The 16,881-nt window shown below is 42.2% G+C and overlaps 1 protein-coding gene and 1 long non-coding RNA gene across 19 annotated transcripts in view; both read left to right on the top strand.

The window, feature by feature from the left end:
- Nucleotides 1-16,881, top strand: part of RBPMS (RNA binding protein, mRNA processing factor) — a 172,097-nt gene that overhangs the window by 15,320 nt on the left and 139,896 nt on the right. The gene's annotated exons all lie outside the window — the stretch shown is intronic.
- The window catches only part of LOC135363698 (uncharacterized), a 37,752-nt gene that overhangs the window by 14,017 nt on the left and 6,854 nt on the right, over nt 1-16,881 (top strand). The window contains exon 1 of the long non-coding RNA XR_010409704.1: nt 1-16,881. This exon is cut by the window's left edge and continues 14,017 nt beyond it. This is a non-coding gene — a long non-coding RNA (uncharacterized LOC135363698).

Raw genomic sequence — 16,881 nt, 5'->3', positions numbered from 1 at the left:
TCCACCAAACTAATGTGCATTGTATTTTCCAAACTGAAATTGCGGTCCTCTTCCTTGGAAAGCCTGTCATAAATACCTCCCCTCCCTCCCCATTTTTTTTTCCCTCCCCATTTTTATTTATTTATTTTTTAAAGATTTTATTTATTTATTTGAGACAGAGAGAATGAGAGACAGAGAGCATCAGAGGGAGGAGGGTCAGAGGGAGAAGCAGACTCCCTGCCGAGCAGGGAGCCCGATGCGGGACTCGATCCTGGGACTCCAGGATCATGACCTGAGCCGAAGGCAGTCGCTTAACCAACTGAGCCACCCAGGCGCCCTCCCTCCCCATTTTTAAAGGATTAATTTTGAGAGGAGATTTCTCCTATAGGGACGTGGTAGAGGAAGCATATTGTTCCTTGTGAAGTCCTGAGGTCGTGTGCCTTTGTGGCAGCTCTAGGATATTGATGTAATTTTTCGCTGCCATATTGGACATTTGTAGCACCCACTCCTACGGCATAGCTTCTATGTACTGCAGAGATTTCCTCCTGGGATATTTTTGCATATTTTAAATCCTGTTACGCACTTAATTCTGTCGTTTCTCCCAACATTCCTCCAAGGAAGGGTAGTAATGTATTGCTTCTCTTTTAGAGATTAAAATAATGGTAATGAATCCATTGGATATTTAATTTCTTTTATTTTTTTTAGGATTGAGATTCCTTTCCAAGATTCCTAAGCCAATTTGTTCACCTAATTGGATCACATTGTGTCCCGAGTTTCTTTTCACTTTTTCTTATTGGAGAATAAATTCACCCACATTATCCCCTCCTCTCCCTCCCCCCCCCCGCCCTCCTCAAATGCAGGTAAGCAAAAAACAACCCCCCCCCCAACCCCCAACAATTCTGCAATTCCTTTCTTGGCAACCAGTGTTAAAACTTCATTATGTGTCTTCTGTCCTTTTCTGTGTACAAGCACACTTCTTTCTATTTTAACAAAAATGAGATCATACTATAAAAGTGTTTACATTCATTTTTTTTTTTTTTGAAACTTAGCATTATGTCATGAACATCTTTGCGTGCCAGTGGATACATTTCTGCTGCCTCCTTTTCAATTCTTTGTACTATGCCATAAGGATGTGCCTTCATATGTCTTATCCATCCTTTATTGAGCGTGGAGCTTGTTTCCAGCTTTGTGATATAAACACTGCTGAACATCCTCCCAGCTAAATCTGTGTGTACACCCTTCGTGATTTCCTAAGCTTAAGCTCTTAGAACTGGAATTTCTGGGTCAAAGGGCATGCATTCTTTTTAAGACATTTGATGTTTATTGCCAAATCTCAGAAACATTGTACTAACTTATACTCCCACCAAGACTATCAGCAGGCCCCTTTTTCCTGCATCCCCTGCCACTGCAGTTTTAAAATGTTTTCAGAGGTTCCTCCTCTAACTGTGGAGTTTTCCACATTTGCGTTCTGTGCTTCATAATTAATATTCCTGTCTGATCTGTACAATGCTTGGACATTACGTATTGACTTTAACAACAACAAAAAACCCCACCCCATTTCAAGACCTCTCCCAATTGTTTCTTGTACTGCTGTAGGCCCGAAAATGCTTAATTTCTGGAGAGGTCCTTCTCAGGTTCAGTGGAACACCATGAACAGTGTTGATTTTGTGATCTTAGTGTATTAGGTCCTTTATATATATTGCTGGCCGTAAACTCAATGACTGGGGAGGAGGCCAATACCTGAGGCGTTCTGTGTGCATGTGTAGAGCATTTCAGTGAATCCATTCCAGCAGTTTTCAGGTGAACCAATAACCCTGCCAATTTTAAAAACAGCTGTAAGATGCATCTCGATTTCCAAGATGTTCCGTTGTGGAAACCTGTGTCTCAGAACTGGTGGATACGTCCCATCTCTGCTTTTCTGGTCACATGGTGGGCTTGCTCTGGAGACAGGAGACATTCTTGGACACACCGTTCAGTTCAACGTAAGTTTTGGAGGACTGCTAACTAAGGACATCTGTGGAGGGAGATTTTATAAAGTTAAAACAATGCTTTTTATGAGGTGTGGACTGTGCAGTGTATCTGTTAGTGGGAACGTTTTCCTTCCCTCTAAGTTGAGGAGGAGGGCCTGGAGCTCCAGTGTCTGAATGGGCACAAGTGTTTCTCCGTCTAAGTGACAGACCATCAGGGCATCCCCTCTTCCCCACAGGGGCTGTTTTCCCTGTGGGTGCCCACCATGTAGCCAGAGCCAAACACCATCTGAAGAGTAAAGCTCAGGTCTCCCTGTACAGTCAGGGCAACCCCCAGCCCACGAGGCCTCCTTAATTGTTAACAGAACATTCCTGCAGAGCACACACCCTCCACAAAGCCTACACACATGTTCTTAGAGTGTGACTCGAGGAAACGAGCAGATGTAATGGAAACCTCAGTCTTGACTCATCCTGACTCTTACATATGAATGGAATTTGCATCTCATTTAGCTTTAATCCAACAGTCTTTCAGGGTAAATTCCCATGGAGGTCATGAAATACTGAATTTAGATGCACATAATGCCTTTCCAAAAGGGGCTGGAAACTTTTGCAAATAAAAACGTGCCGCCTTTTCCTTGAGTCCTTGATTTCAGTTGACAGCTGGTGAGGGAGTCGGTGAAGGGGAACATTGTTTAGTGGTGAAGAGGTTCAGCTCCCCTGGGGTACAGTCATTAGTCCTGGTTGAAGACAGGCCTTGAACCCAGTGTTTTGTTGGCTCTTCAGTGGGGATGTAGAGGTGGTTACCAAGAAGCACTTTTCCTGCCTACTTCCTTTCCTACTTGGAAAGACCTCGTCAGCGCAGAAAACAATGGGAAAATAATACTAAGTTCCTATATAAGTTGACAAGTTGTGTAATACAGACAGGGCTCAGAAATTCAGAGAGAGCAGTGTGGATGAGAGTAAAACAAGCTTGGTGGAAGAAAGAGATGAGCCTTAATGAACTGATAAGATTGAAATAGGTAGAAATGGGCACTGGAGTAGGAGGGTATCATACCCCTTCATAAGGGTTTGGAAATAGGAATGAATGTGGGTGTACTTATATGGCAAGGAGAAGCCTAACTGGCTGTTAACTTTTAATGAATAAATAAGTAAATGAAAAATAAGGATATTTTCAAGACCTTTTTTTGGTCCGTTGTCATTGGTTTCCCCAACCAGGCCTGTGCTATACAGAATAGATCTACAACCTTCAGAACCCAATGTCAATATGCTAAACTTTTTTTTTTTTTTTTTTCCCTTTTTTAAACTAGGCTTGCAAGGCCACACAGACTGTTCAGATTAGCATACTGGAAAAATAAAGCATTTTCCTCTCTGTTCCCTCCTTGGCTTCCTTGATGAAGCTCTTTACTCCATGAATGAATCTCTATTCTGACTCTTCAGGATAGCATGACGGTTTATCAGTCACAGTGGCTCTTGGCTTTGGAAACCAAATGTATAATGCCTAGGTGAGAGAGTCCTTCCAATGATACTGCCCTCCTGCTGTATGAAGCCCTGGTGACACAATGGGCAGCAGACAGACCTTGAACTTGACCTTCCTGGAACTTTCAGTGTGGTGGGGAAGTGTGTATTGTACAAATAAAAGCATAAGTAAATACAGGCTCACAAACTGGTTAAGTGCTATACAGAAGCCTAGCTAATGTGAGAACTGTAATCGATGGGTTACCAGGGGATCTTGTTGACTTGGTTCTAGGCATTGCGTACATCGCTTCTTGTATGTTAACTCCTTTAGGCCTCCCTCCGATAGCAGGTGGGTACCAGCCGCCGTTACTCTTGATGTACAGGTGAGGACCTGAGGCTCAGGAAGTGAATAACTTGGTTTAGGTCACTAATAAATACCAAAGCCTGGATTTGAAAACGTAGGCAGTTCTAAATTTGTCCTCTTATGCTGAACCTCCATGCCCATCTGGAGGGGTATTCTTCAGAGAAGTATATATTCCAAGGAGATAAGAGGTCTTTTGAGCCTCGTGCCTCTTGGGAGATATGGGACTTGCCCAGGTCCTCTGTGATCAGTAATGTGGCAACTTCTTTTCAAGGAGGTGAGTCACCCAGTTATACGCAGTATCTCTAGTTTCAGAAACTCTGGGTTGCCTTGGATTTCACGCCATAGTCTGCTCTCTTCCATCTTTTCCGTCCCCCTGGTCTGGACTCAAAAGGACACCCCCAGCCTGCAATGCCTTTCTCTCATCCCTGGTCCATTCGTTACTCCTAGCAATTGACTCTTCCAAAGGTGTTACTCCCATAAATCAGCTAGCTCCTGAAGACACTTGAAAACATTTGCAAATTCCTTGATAAAGGGTCTGAAGCATATGAAGGTGCTGTGAAGAACGGGACAGAAGCGGCTGCCACTGTTTATTGTTGTTAGTGGGTAAGATCCAGATTTCTTTTTTTTTTTTTTTTTTTTAAGGTTTATTTTAGAGAGCAGGGGTGGGGCGGGGCAGAGGGAGGGCTAGAGAGAATCTCAAGCAGACTCTGGTGGCCCGGAGAGATCACGACCTGAGCCTAAACCAAGAGTAAGATGCTTAACCAACTGTGCCACCCAGGTGCCCCAAGATCCAGATTTCTTTAGCTGACAAAGCCGGCCCCCCCACCCCCCAGGCCCCTTCCTGCATTTCTGAACTTGTCTACTATCTTCCTGTGTGCACGGTCTCTTCAATCTCCAACCCAACAGCTAGTCTAGTGTTCTTTAAGTAGGCTCCATGCCCAGCATGGGGCTTGAACTCAGGACCCTGAGATCAAGAGTCCGAATGTTCTACCAGCTGAGCCAGCCAGGCGCCCCGAGCACTTTGTTCCTTTTTATGGCTGAATAGTGTTTCCCTTGTGTGGATATATACCACATTTTCTTTATTCATTCATCATTGAACATTTAAGTTGTTGCCACTTTTTGGGTGCTCTGTTCTTACAGAGGTCCCTTCTTTTTTTAATTTTTATTTATATATCTATATTTTAAGATTTTATTTATTTGCGAGAGAGAGAATGAGAGACAGAGAGCATCAGAGGGAGGAGGATCGGAGAGAGAAGCAGACTCCCCGCTGAGCAGGGAGCCCGATGTGGGACTCGAGCCTGATGTGGGACTCGATCCCGGGACTCCAGGATCATGACCTGAGCTGAAGGCAGTCGCTTAACCAACTGAGCCACCCAGGCGCCCCTACAGAGGTCCCTTCTTACAGGGACCCCCTCCAGGTCCCTGAGGTTCTAGTGCATAGAGTGCTTTCTTCCATTCACTCCATGCGTTTACATTTTTTTTCTTCCAGGCTTACCCTGTGGGCTTCCCTTCTTGCCTGTGGAGCTTTCCGTCCATAGAACTATTATGTCAGCCTCCCACTTAGCAGCTGAATGCTACCTCGTACATGCACTTCTGTTCTTTCACACATATCTATGTATGTTTGTTTATTTGGACTTTGAGCTCTTTTTTTTTTTTTTTTTTAAGACCATTCAACAAATACATATATACATACGGAGCACTGACTTTATGCTGTACACATAGTAGGCCTTGGCGGAGAATCAGTGAACAAAGCTAAGAGTCTTGATCTTGTGGAGACTTTAGATTTCTAGCAGAGCTTGCATTCTAGGAGATTTAGAAATGTATACACACACAGTTAACTGCTGCTCTTGTATATTTCCAGCACCTGGCCTCAAGATGTCCTACAGTATAGATTCTCAAGAAACCTTATTTGATAACTATTACATTGATTTATTTTTTATTTATTTTTTTTTTGAGAGCATGTGAGAGCACTAGCAGGGGGAGGTGGGTCAGAGGGAGAAGCAGGCTCCCCAATGAGCAGGGAGCCCGATGCGGGACTCCATCCCAGGACCCTGGGATCATGACCTGAGTCGAAGGCAGACGCTCAACCGACTGAGCCACCCAAGCCCCCTGAAATTTTTTTAGTTAAAAAAAATTTAACGAGACCCTGTAACCCTCTCCAAGCTGTATAGATGGCTGTCTTACTTTTTTTTTGCAGGCGCTATAATTACAGTTGGCCAAATTTATTCACAAAGGGGAAGAGGTGGATATTAATTAAGTGTCCCCTTGGAGAATGAAAACCAACTCGGGGAGAGCAAGTCTCCTGTCCTCACACTAAACCATGTCTTTACTCCATACCCTTGCCTGTATCTTGCTGCTTTTTCCTAGCCTGTTCAAGTAGGAGTCTTAATTACTCCAAGGATTGGAATCTTACGGGGAGACCCTGTGGGAGATGCAAGGAGGGAGGCTGGAGCCTGTTCCTCACTGTCAAAGTTGAAAAATCTTCCTCCTCCTCCTTCCTGTTCGTTAATAGGAAAGCGTTGACTCCTTTCCTGACCCAATTTGAGGTGCTCTTGGCCACAAACCAAGCACCCAAGGAGAGCTGCCGGCTCCTTACCCATGCACACTATTAACTGTAGTACGTCAGGTCTCTGTCTTCTCTAGTCTCTTGGCAATGACATGGCCGAGCTCTCCCAGCATACCGTGAGAACTAACGAGTTAATATTTGCAGAGGCCTGTGGAAATGTTAAGTGCTCCGCGTTGTTGTTATCTTCTCTCTGAGCTTGGTTGCCTTATAAGGCTGTCCACTAGGCCCAGGGACTTCTGTTGGGGAGCTGGGCCAGCCTGGGAGGCTCGATGGCTGTGGCAGTCCAGGACTTGTTCCCGGAACGGGCTCAGATTTCCTATTTTAATACTGGTGATACCACTTTTTGCTAATTGCTGGTCCAGCTCTCACAAGTACTTTTCCCTCCACTGTATAGCATCTATTTTTAGCACCCCATCTCTGTGCTTCTTGCCCTTGGAGAACCAAGTATAGTAAAAATCCACTTGGACAGAATAATCCAAAATTCTTAAATTTTCTGGAAAGGTAAGCTACTTATCCTAAGAATTATTTTGAAGTAAATGCATTCTTTTTAAAATGTTGTATTTTTAAAAAATGACAGGTGCCTGGCTGGCTCAGTCGGTGGAGCATGCGACTCTTGATCTCAGTGTGGAGGGTTCGAGCCCTGCATTTGGGAGTAGAGTTTACTTAATAAAACAATAAAATAAAACCGAAATGGCAGGTACAACATTCAAATCGTGCTCCATTTTTTAAAAATCGAATAAAAATGTATAAATATTCAATGTAGATTACGACAAAAGTTTCCTTTCATGAAAGAGGCATTTTTTTTCAAACAGTAGTATGTAAAGATGGAAATTTACATGTTCAAAATCCAATTTTAAAGATTTTTCCTCCCTCTGGTTATCATCGTAATGACATAGATTTATGTTATCCTTGGTTTTTGAGCTGGAAGGGACCTATGAGTTGCTTTTGTTCAATACCCTATCATTGATCAGTGTGGCAGCTGAGTCTGAAGCCCATTCCCTTTTTAAAGTAAGCTGCAGGGGCGCCTGGGTGGCTCAGTTGGTTGAGCATTTGAGTCTTGGTTTTGGCTCAGGTCATGATCTTGAAGTCGTGGGATCGAGCCCTAATTCCTGCTTCAGATTTTCTCCCTTTCCGTTTGTCCCTCCCTGCCCGTGTGCTCACGCATGCGTGCTCGCTCTCTCTCAAATGAATAAAAACTTTAAAAAGAAAACTGCATTGTTCTAATTCCCATTTCTCCCTGGAAGAAGAGCTGTCCTATCTTTCTGGATCCCAAATGTCAAGTAAATAACTCCTATAGTTTGTGTTAATTTGTAAAGTGGACAGAATGAGAGGTATTAACAGCACCCTTCTTGGAGTAGACTGAGAAGGTAAGTGCTGTAAAATATGCCAAAATGGTGGTGTGGGTCAAGAGAGGAGTAGACTGTTACTTCTTAGAAGTATTTTGGTCAGACCTCCTTTTTCGTGTCATCAGAACAGTAGGTCATTGGTTACCATCTATGTTGGCTCCGTGGGCTACCCTCATTTTCATTAATGATATGCTTCTGCATATAAGTAACATAAGACCTTTTTAGAGGCAATAAACAAATATTTTGGTGAGCCTTGTGAATGTGTATAGGCAATCTCTTGTTTATATGAAATGGTGCAGAGTTGGGGAACTTTGGTTTGGCTTTGGTAGTTGTGGGCAGTGGGACAAAGTAGGCAGGGTCTGTTGCTGGTTAGCTCATTTGATTCCAACAGTATGCTAATGAACCCAAGGTCACTGGACCATTTGTGTGTAGGCCAGCCACCTCTGCTCTGCTGGGATTCCACACCTTGGCCAGGAAGCTGGGCGATGTGTGTCACTGGTCACGAAGCTGGAGCAGATAGATCACCAGACCCAGTAAAGGAACTCAAAACACATGCCCTCTGGATCATAGACTATAGCTCTAAAATTTATAAGATAGTATAGCAGACGCTTTGCAGAGTTTTTCTTCTAAAAAATTTTCTTTGAGGGGTCCCTGGGTGGCTCAGTTGGTTAAGAGTACAACTGTTGACCTCACCTTGGGTCTTGATCTTGGGGTCATGAATTCAGGCCCATGCTGTGCTTGGGGCCTACTTAAAATTTTTTTTTTCTTTGAGTAATAAGTATGTGCCTACCAAGGATCCTAGGAAAATACAGTAAAATATGAGAGAAACAAAAATTGCTTGTTATCCCATTACTGACAGGTTTTACTTTTGGATTTTTCTGTTCGTGACATTTTCTTGGCTTCCATGTTTACTGTAGACTTCTCTCCCCCTTCCCACCCCCTACCCCTTTATTCTCCTTTTCATCTTTGTTGTTGTTGTTGATTTGGTCCTTAAAATGAAAGTATACCTTAGAACCTCTGTCTTGTGTCTTCATTTTTTCTTACCCTGCATGCCCATGGAGGATGTCCTTTGTCCTCCCAGAGTTCTGCCCTGAGCTTCAGATTCAAATATCCTAGCATCTGCATCACTTCCAGTTGGATGTCTTCCATACACCGTAATGAACTTCACACGTCCAGTAACTGGTGTCATTATCCTCACCCCCAAACCTCCTGTGCTCCACATCTGTCCCCCTTCACCCAGGTGCCCACCTCTTCCATCTCCCTCTGTAACTAGTCCCTTACCCTCCTATTCAGGTGGCCAGCGGAACTTTGCGCACTGCTATTCCGGCTGTGTCTCCCCATAGTCCTTGCTCTTCACGACAGTCAGGGTGACCTTTCAAAAAATGGAAATGTGCTCTGTAATCCTGCTTAAAACCTTTCCGCTGGCCCCCTTGCCAGATAGCCTCCTCTGCAGGACTTTTTCCTGGAGAATTCTGCTTTCGTCCTTCTGAGCTTCGTTCACTTCTCCAAGCATCTGTATCATTTACCATGTCGGACACCAGGTTCTGGGAACAGGCTGAAGGAGGTGGGGAGAGACAGACCTGGGCGTGGGCTTGGCCAGGAGGATGTCATGGCTTTGTCTTGGGGAAAACCTGGGCCAGGACCATGCGGTTAACTGCTTGGTACATTAGATGGCGGTGTGTGGACACACCGTGCCTTGCTCCGTGTTTGGCACATGGGAGTCCTGCAGTATTTCAGCTTGCTTTTCCGCCAGACTTTGAGGGATGGCTCCTTGAGAGAACCATGCATGGGTGAAGCACATTGCACAGAGAGAACAACATCGGATTTCTTCATCTAAAATCAGTGCTTCTGGGGTTTGTCAGCTTGGTTGTGTGTTTCATGCTTAAGATGACTGTGTATAGGGCCCAACTTTAAAGTAACACAGTGAATCCCTTTTGTAAGATTTCAAGTCCTGTTACATTGCAATGTGGGATTTTCAGAGTTGGGAAATCCCTGTGAGCCAGGACACAAGAGTGGTGTCTGGAGATCCTGGTGACTTATGAGTTGGAAGAGTTGCATAGATAGTAGCCATGTCCCGTGCTTCATTTTGGGTTTGTTTTGCATCATCGTCCAGATAAACTAAACAAAATGATAAAGGATGGAAAAGGCCCTCCATTACCGTAGTCAGTGTTTGTGTAAATGTTAATCCCTAGGAAATAGAATGTTCTTCGCTCTCATTCTTTTACCCTCATTCTGCCCTCTTGATGTCTTCCATTTATTGTTCTTTTGGTGGGGGAAGTTTGTTCTTCAAAGGATCACATAGATCATTTTACCTTCTCTAAGAATACAATAAAATCTTTTGTGTTTGTGATCACTGAAAAGTCTATTAAAATGTTTAGTTTCATATAGACACGAAACATTGGGTATTTAAGTGTTTACCAGAATGTTTGGAATTGTTGGATGGCAGCTCTGGTTTTTTTTTTTTTTTTTTTTTTTTTTTGCTGTCTGTGCAGGGCACAATGAATCTTCACTACTCACTCCCAGATAACGGATTATCTGTAGCTGAAATCGACATGGAGACTCCTCAGAACACCTGTTTTTCATAAACTTAGAAAGTTGCAAAGAACCATAAATACCATGGCCCCTCATTTTTCTGTTAAAAAAAATTACAAAGTAATAAGTACTTGTAATTTTTGAGGTATAAAAATACAGAAGTCCTTGCAGCAAATAATGTAATATTCTCCTCAGTCTCCCATCCTCATCTTGTTCCAGAAGTGTAATCAGAGTTAATGGCTTAATATGCATCTTTCTATGCACTTAGATACAGATAAAAATGTTTTGCAACATGCAATACGTGATTTGTTCCATTTTAACTTGACAGTAGATCTTAAATCTTCCATGTCAGAATATATAGCAGTAGCTTATTCTTTTTAATAGCTGTATAGGACTGTTATAGTATTACATTGTAGAGATGTATAATAATATATTTTATTTCCTGCTGACTGACATTTGAATTATTTTCAGTGTTTTTTTGCTGTTAATGATATTGCAAGAAGCTTCTTTGCGTATAGAAACAGGTGTGCTGGTATTTCTGATAAAGCAGTAAAGTTGCATTTTATGCATTTGACTTGTTAGAATTAAACCATATATACTCTTATATAATTAAAACTAAAATTTTAGGGGCACCTGGGTGGCTCAGTCGTTTAAGCATCCAACTCTTGATTTCAGCTCAGGTCATGGTCTCAGAGTCATGATACTGAGCCCCGCCTCAGGCTCAGCCCTGGGCGTGGAGGATTTTCTCTTTCTCTCTCTTTTTCAAGTAAATAAATAAAATTTTGTCTGTGTGTTCTTTAGGATATATGTACATCGGTAAATGTAATTTATATTTATGTATATTAAGCATATTTGAATACATAAACTACGTATACTTGAACAGTTTATAGGATCATTAAGGTTTTTTTGTTTTGTTTTTTACCATAAGGCATTGTATAATTTACCCTTTAACTCTAGAACCTGAATATAAATGTAAAGAGTCGTAGAAGTGGAATTTCTGGAAGAAAGTATGTGCATTTAATTTTTTGATAATGCTGAATTGCCCTGTAAAAAGACTTACCAATTTGTAATTCCATCTGGAGTGTTCATTTTTCCATATGCTTTCCAACATTAGATATTATCTATTTTACTTGGCAGTCATTGGCTGAAAGAAGGTATTTCGTTATTTTAATTTGTATTTTTATTAATGAGGTTATGATTTTTTTTTTTTTTAAGATTTTATTTATTTGAGGGCACCTGGGTGGCTCAGTTGGTTGGGCGACTGCCTTCGGCTCAGGTCATGATCCTGGAGTCCTGGGATCGAGTCCCGCATCAGGCTCCCTGCTCGGCAGGGAGTCTGCTTCTCCCTCTGACCCTCCTCCCTCTCGTGCTCTCTCTAGCTCATTCTCTCAAATAAATAAATAACATCTTAAAAAAAAGATTTTATTTATTTGACACAGAGAGAGAGAGAGAGAGAGCACAAGCAGGGGTAGCGGCAGGCAGAGGGAGAGGGAGAAAACAGGCCTCCTGCTGAGCAGGGAGCCCGACGCGGGGCTCGATCCCAGGACCTTGGGATCATGACCCGAGCCAAAGGCAGACGTTCAACCAACGGAGCCACCCGGGCGCCCCTGTGAGGTTATGATTTTAATGTGTTCACCAGTTTTTAGTCTGGTGAACTGTCTGTTTAAACAATTTGGTTTATTGAAATTCCTTTTTTCTGTTAAAGTTGTCTGTTCATTCTTAGGTGGTCTTTATTGAAAACATTGTCTAATATATGTATTTTTAGAAATATTTTCCCTAGTTGTTTCTTGCTTGTCTTTTAAGGATAGGCCCAGATTGTCATTGTTGCTGTCATTGTGACTATGTGTTAAAAATCCAAGATTATCAATTGGAAAAAAAAAAACTAGAACTAATAACAAACTTCAGTAAGGTGGCCAGACAAGATAAACACAAAATCACAGTGCCTTTTTTTTTTAAACACACCAGCACAGGAAAGCAGTGTACCAGCATAATCAGTTTAGAAAACATAATGAAAAAGATAGTATTCTTCACAGCAGTAAAAAATTTGCAAGAACTACCTGAAGAATAACAAGTCCACTAAAATTTTCCAACTGTTTTTAAAAGAAGTTGACAAACTAGTTCTGAAGTTCAGGTGGACTTAATAAATGTATATAAAGCCAAGGAAAGTTTGAAAAAGAACTGTGAAGGAGGACTTTCTTCACCAGATATCAAAGCCCAACTCAGAAGGTTAAAAATTAGTTTTAAGATAGTATAAAATCACTAATTGAGGAGATTGAAGGCTAGAAAGGTATGAAATGATTGGCTTAAGGTCATAGAGGTAGTTAGGGACATTTTTCATGAAGTCTAAAAGTATTTCTCAGTTTCTGAACTGATCGTGAGTCTTTTAGCAAAACTCTATTTGGGGATTTCTAAAAAGACAGTGTATTTTGGGAAAATTATGCACTCAAGGAATCAACTTAGGGCCTTTGACCAAGCTTGAATAGAGGTAGGTTAGAAAAGGAAAATGCCATGCAAATCTGCCAAGTCCTTGTGTGTTTCATATTCTGGCATCTTCTCTGTGAATGTAGCCAAATAGTTCATCGGTGGAAGGTGAAGAGAGTCCTGGGGCTTATCTAGAAACACTAGGTAGGAATGCGTTCGAAACTTGGAATCAATTGACAGGTTAGTTGATATTTTAGTGATATTGTGAGTTAAAAGTTTAAAATACTTACGTGTTTGAAGTCAAGAAAATGGCCAATTTTAACTTATTTTCCTTCTATGCCTTAAATTTGTGGGTGTTGTGAAGATGAATAAAAAGTATACACATGGGAGGGGATTTAGGGTTTAAATTACTCGTGTGAAAATTTGGCACGGTTTGTTTTGTTTTTCATAGATTTTTTTTTTTTGAGGGTGGTATGAGCTGGTCAGCTGCAGAACCTTCTGTTAGTGAACTGATAGCATCTAGGGTGGAGCTAAGGGCGGAAACATGTCTAATCACATACTCACCAACTTCCTGGCCCTAAGAAAGTTATCACCAGACAGCAGCTACCAGGCTAATTTAACTTTAGTTCTGGACAGGCACATCTGCAGCAGTCATTTTCCAAGTATGTTTCTTAAAGAAGTTGTAGGCATTATTTGGCTTCCTCTTTCAGACGATGTTTTCATGAATCCTATATATAGAGAGAGAGAGAGTGTGTGTGTGTGTGTGTGTGTTAGCCATTAAGGATTCCTTGAAGTACACATGTCCTCTCCATATACTCCATTTGGTATTCTTTTTTTTTTTTTTAATTTAAGCATACATGCTATTGTTTTTTGTTTTGTTTTGTTTTTTAAAGATTTTATTTATTTATTTGAGAGAGAGAATGAGATAGAGAGAGCATGAGAGGGGGGAGGGTCAGAGGGAGAAGCAGACTCCACGCTGAGCAGGGAGCCCGATGCGGGACTCGATCCCGGGACTCCAAGATCATGACCTGAGCCGAAGGCAGTTGCTTAACCAACTGAGCCACCCAGGCGCCCCTCCATTTGGTATTCTTAAATTTGAAAGCACGACATCACACAGATAATTTTTTGAGAAAATTTGTGCATACCTACTATGTGCAGTGCCGTCTGGACAACTCATGGGCTAATGGAAAGTATTAAATGGTTAGAAAAGACAAACTGCTATAACAGATTTTAAAAAGTTATCTCTGGGTTGGAGATTGAAGAAAAATTCTTAGAAGCAGTGGTAGCATTTGGGTTTGGGATGTGTAGGATTATCCGCTGTTGTTTTATACACAAATCTAGGCTTTGTTGAGGCACGAGTGCTCCCTGGCACTTCCTTTTGGAGGAACTTATTGTACAAAAGAAACCCCAATGTAGGTTTCTGAATGAATTAGGCCTATCTGAGGGTAGATCTTGGAAATCCTTCCACTTGGGCTCATTGTCTTCATTTTTCTCATGTAAACACACCCCCCCAGAAGTCATAGGAAAATAAAAAACGCACCTTCTTTAAAAAAGAAATGGGAAGATCACAAGTTTATAATGGTATTGAATGGATGTGTTTTGCTGAAACAAAGTTACATTTTCAGTATTTGTTTCTGTCTGTCTGTGCTGGGTGAACTCAGCACAGCAGGGAATACTATTTGCTGCAGTGAGCCCTTTCTAATTCACAGTTCATTTTGTAGATGTAACTTATCTGTTCAACTGTTGAAAGTCCGGCCCAGAACCAGGACCTGGCTCAGAGGCCTGCCAGCAGTGAGCAGTTGAAATGTATATTACGATCCCATGCCCTCGACCTCTGGGGCTGCTGTAGTGAGAGCTGTTCAGCCTCCCTTGTGGCCTTTTTATCCTGGATACTGAGTTGCCCTGAGCTTTGCTCTCTGGCTTCCCAGCCTTCCAGTTTTCTGTCCACCAGGGCTCTCTCTCTCCTCACTGTGCCTGGAGATCCAGACTCTCAAACCTCTGCCGTCTGTGTCCCTTATCTGTTCATGTGTTCTGTCACCTTGCGGGTATTTGTAGGTCACCAGTTCTGCTTTAATTTGAAGACCGGCGGGGCAGCACTTGGGACCTCTCTGCCCTTTGTGTATATCGCCTTTGGTTGCCTAGCAACCCGTGAGGGGACCAGTGAGGACTGGTGTGCTGGGGGAAGCCTGGGAGGGGTTCTCCAGTGTGGGCGAGGCTTCGAGGGGAGGGGAAGCCTGCTGTTGGAGGAAGGGCCCCCTTCTTCCATTTCCTCTCTACAATCTCTCCCTTTTTTCTTTCCTCTTTTTTTTTTTTCTTCTTTATTTTTGCTTCTATCTTTGGCCCACTGGTGCCCATTAGGACCACAAAATCGGTGGCATAGATTGGTCGAGGAGTGAGGGACTTCCCGGAAAGAGAATATCTTAGTTTAGGTTTTCAGGGGTAGAGTAATTTGAGAAGAATGGCATGATAGTAAAGAGTTTCCACTGGAGCTGCATTTAGAAAATTGAGATGGGCTTCCTTTCCATGGCTTCATAGTGCTTTGAGCTTGGGAGTCAGCCAGTGCAGGTTTTGAAGGCGAGTTTCCTATTCTGGCTGTCCTTTATTAGCTGTGTTATCTTGGGCAAGCTACTTAATTTCTCTGAGGCTAGTTCTTCCTGTGTAAATTGGGAATAACAATCTAAAGCATAGGGTTGTATGCGGATCGTAGCAATAATTATAGAGAGAGCACGCCCCATTAGGATTTAATGTGTTCAACTCGTGCACAGCTACCTGGAAAGGGGTTATAGCATTGAAAAGTGGATGAGGACAGGTTATTGAGAAATCAGTCAAGAAGCCCAGATTTTGTGACCTTGTACGTCAAATTATAAATCCGATACTTAAGGTACATGGTTATGTTGGATTCATAACTAGGTTCAGAGTCTTGTTATGCTTGCTGGCTGGTGACTTTTAACCTCTCTAAACCTTAGTTTCTTCATCTCTTTGGAAGAGAATGAAGATAATGCCTACTTCATGGAATCATAAGGTAATGTATGCAAAACATGTGGCCCAGTGTCTGGCACAGAATTTGATCTAGAAAGGAAGCTCTTATTTTTACTTTACAGGAAACTTTAAGGCATGGCAAAAAGAGTAGCAATTTATGCTATAATAATGATTACATTGTGCCCCCTGTCCTTGGAACTGTGGCTGTTCCGCTTCCAAAATCTTTGACCCTCCTGCATTATTTTCCCAGAGAAAACAAAACAGTAGCATCAGCCTGTTATTAAATAGTAATGCTTTACTCCATTATTATTACTTTAGAAATTTCTATCCTCCAGAAGTTAAGGCTACTACATTCCTCAATGTATTGCAGTGTATGTGAGCATGAGTCTTACTGGGTCAGTATTCTCTGCTCCTGTGATCTAAAGATATATATATGTGGAATGACTTAATTTCTTTATCCCTAACATCCAGCATGGTGATGTAACGTGTGCTAGGAGATCAATAAATGTCTCTTGGGTTTTGGTTTCCCGACTTTCAAATACTTTTCTTTCCATTGACAGTTATTTACACTGCGGTGACTACTTTTGGTGTTTTATTTCACATTGAACATTAAATTAACTCTGGATATGTGCCTGTTTACTGAACATGCTTCTTTCTCCTGTTTTGTTGAAATAGCTAGTTCCCTTAACTAAGGAATTTTGGTGAGATTGAGTGTATTTATCAAATACGAACTAGGTTCCAGACACTGTTCTAAACATTTTTACAAACACCAAGTTACTGAGTTCTCCTGATCATCCTGTCAAATGAGGCACAGCTAGGATTCTCATTGTCTACCTGAGGACATTGTCGAGAGGGTAAGTAACTTGCCTGAGCTCACACCGCTTCATGATAAGGCCAGCATTTGAACCTGGGCTGCTGTTGACTCCGGCACTGGTGTTCTTCACCACCACCCTGCTCCCTACCATGCCAGGCACTCAAAGGCTTCTCTCCTTCTGTCTCTTTCACGATAATGTCGCCTATACTACTTTACAGATGGCGGCTCAGAGTTGATCAGCAACAGAGTGAATTCTAACAACAGGAGAATTACATGTTGAAATGCCGGTGACGTGTGATGTCATGTGATGGTGACGACAGATGTTGGGTTGGCTGTTTGTGTTCCCCCAGGGGGCCAAATTGCCAACCTGGAAATAAGGGTTCTTGTGTTCAGACTCCAGGGTGGTGATTATTCCTCAGGAGGCAGCCATCCTTTTAATCTTGTGGTAGAAAATTAAA

Source organism: Mirounga angustirostris, unplaced genomic scaffold (genome assembly GCF_029215605.1).
Source record: "Mirounga angustirostris isolate CCGP_5_RB_7025 unplaced genomic scaffold, mMirAng1.0.hap1 SCAF_2, whole genome shotgun sequence".
Lineage (NCBI taxonomy): Eukaryota > Metazoa > Chordata > Mammalia > Carnivora > Phocidae > Mirounga > Mirounga angustirostris.
The sequence above is the reverse complement of the archived record's forward strand: the minus strand, read 5'-3'. Positions and strand labels throughout refer to the sequence as shown.